This window comes from Colobus angolensis, unplaced genomic scaffold (genome assembly GCF_000951035.1).
Source record: "Colobus angolensis palliatus isolate OR3802 unplaced genomic scaffold, Cang.pa_1.0 Scaffold318, whole genome shotgun sequence".
Classification (NCBI taxonomy): domain Eukaryota; kingdom Metazoa; phylum Chordata; class Mammalia; order Primates; family Cercopithecidae; genus Colobus; species Colobus angolensis.
The window spans coordinates 688,136-690,836 of NW_012116466.1; the positions used below are offsets into that span (position 1 = coordinate 688,136).

General features: G+C 52.1%; 1 protein-coding gene and 1 pseudogene across 2 annotated transcripts in view; both read right to left on the reverse strand.

Annotated features, from left to right (window-relative positions):
• IFT88 (intraflagellar transport 88) overlaps window positions 1-2,701 on the reverse strand; it is a 134,894-nt gene that overhangs the window by 86,466 nt on the left and 45,727 nt on the right. The window lies entirely within an intron of this gene.
• On the reverse strand, window positions 1,447-2,636 carry LOC105518368 (annotated as a pseudogene).

Consider the following 2,701-nt stretch of genomic DNA (forward strand, 5'->3'; position numbering starts at 1 on the left):
TTTTTAGTAGAGACAGAGTTCACCACGTTGGCCAGGCTGGTCTCTAGTGATCCACCTGCCTCAGCCTCCCAAAAGTGCTGGGATTACAGGGGTGACCCACTGCACCCAGCCCTAAACTGACTCTTGACCAAAGAATCTGATTTGGCAAACCAAATCCTAGTGCAGTGTTCGCTCCTTCTCCCCTTACCCAGAACATGATTCAGATCCTAACAAAAACACAAAAACAGGTCAGGGAACAAAAACGCCATGGTCTTGTCTATTATGCAAAATACTGAGATAATGTTCATGATTCATTCTGTTTTCAGCAATTGTGTCCATTTTGAAGCTTCTCTCGAAGCTTCGAAACACTTCATTGTTTCCTACTAAATACCAAAATGTGTCGCACAGGCATCACCAGTGGGAACTTTGTTTTTAAACGTTTAGAAATAAAACAGTTTTCGACCCATAAGCCAGTCCTAACGCACAGGGTAATGGGGATCGAGAAATAGAAACACACACACAACTACAAAATATTCCCTAGAAAAATGTAAGATCCTCAGAAAATCAAGGTCTCCCTACCAAACAATCTACCAAGTCATTGCAGAAGAGGTGAAGACTCCTCTCAAAAGATAAGTGCTATAGAAATAGAGCTTGAAATACTGAATATGATTTCTCGAAGATGGTTCTTGTTACCCTAAGAGAAGCGGAGGCAGAGGAGAGAGAGAGAGCAGTTTTCCTTCCCTCTGGATCCAGGTGGACGCCAACTCTGATGTGCAGGGCAGAGCAGAGCACCAGGCTGCAGGAATTGGATGCTAATTGCAATCGCTTTTTGCTTTGGAACGTTTGCCAGGAACTTGCGAACCATTAAGGGGATGACTGGGAAACCGGATCCATCTCTGTGGCTGGGGATGTTTTTGAATGATTTTCACAGGCTCCTTTTCTGCTCAGAGACCCTGTTGGTCCTATGCACGCCTGAGCTGGGGAATTAAAGTAGCCAGTCTGACGTTCTCAAGCACCGCCCCGGTCACCCCCACTGCCAGCCCATGGTCTACAGGCACAGCGATCCCAGATCCTAGCGTTCCAGACAGGGTCCTGAACGTTATCTGGAATGCAGACACAAGTGTTTTGAGATACACCGTATGGGGAGTAATTCCACATGGAAAGATACAATGTGGCCAAGATCTCGGCAGGGACCCAGCCCTCAGATGACAGTCTCCAGGAAGAAAGAGCATGAGACACCAGTCTCTGTTTAGGTTTGCCCAGAGCCCACAGCCATCTGAGCTGCAGGCAATGCATCCTCCTGCAGCTCATGGGGGGCCGGGAACCTCAGTGCTTCTGATGGAGAGTTATACACCATTCCCTCAGCTGGAATGTACATTCACGGGATGTCAGAAGTTTCTGAAACTGCTGTGGGGGAGGGGGAAGGAGTTGCAGAACAGTCTGGTCCTGTCCTCTGAATTCTACAGGTCACAGCAGTTCCAACTTCGAGTTTGGGTAGCTCTGCCAGCTGTACTGGAAATGGTCTGTTAAGATGTTGTTGTAGCCATGATAGTCCCTGTGCTGGGGGAAGAGGAGGCCGTTGGTGGGGCTTCTCCAGTGGGCTCCGGGGATGCTCCTTGCTGCTCAGGTCCACTGTGGTGCCAGCAGGAGGTGCTTCCTGACTTGCTGGTTTGCATCTTACTTGGTCTTGTTGTCGAGGAAGACCCCGAGGATGGCGGTCATCATGCCCAGGATGTTGGTGCTGGTGACTGGGTTGGGCAGCATGATCAGGGACACTGTGATGACCACGATTCTCTTGGTGGCACTGACAACCGAATAGCTCAGCGGGCTGATGAGGCTGAGGATGCTGAAGGCAATGACATTTTGGGCAAAGTTATAGAAGCCGCTGACAGCCAGAAGCAGAAGCATCCAGGGCCACTGGGAGACGTAAGTCAAGATGCTGCTGACCAGGAAAGCCGAGAGGGCCACCAGAACCCAGGTGCAGATCATAAAAAAGACAGCGTGGCAGCCCAGGATGCTGAGCAGCGGGTGATGGTGGATCTACAAATCTCTCAAGATCTTTTTGGAGAAAATGTTCTGAAACAAGTAGCACAGCGTGGCAGCCTCCCCACATGTCGAAAGACAACTTGGTGACCGTGGCCATCAGGACGCTGCTGATGATGGGGTGAGTGACAAGTACGCCTTGGTGCTCTGCTTCTCCTTTATAACGATCTGGAACATGAGGACCACTCAAATGGGCATGGTGGCCTTGATGGTGTGTGCATGGGCACCTTTCAGAAGCTGACGTGCACTGACAGGCACGCGAAGTACTTGCTGAAGGCGAGTAGCAGCACGCAGTGTGGGTAGATGCGCAGCGGCAGCAGCGGGCCGGGCAACGGATGCAGACTGGGCCCGGGGCCTGAGATGGGTGGTGTGGGGGGCACGCGCCAGGCGCGCAGCAGCAGCAGGAGCCCCATGTACAGTGCCAGGATGTGGCACAAGGACATGGTCACCGGGAACTGGAAGGTGCTCAGGATCACCTTGTTGACCACGCTGCTGCCCGTGCTCAGCACGTACCACAGCAGGCACAGTGCCCCACCAGTGCGCCCTTGAGCGCCCCCACCGCTGCTCTTTACACCTGGACCCCCTGCACCGGGGCCCGCGCCCACTGCAGCCATGCCATCCTGCCCAAGTGGCCACCCCTTCCCGCCCCGATATAAATTCTTTTTTTTTTTTTTTTTTT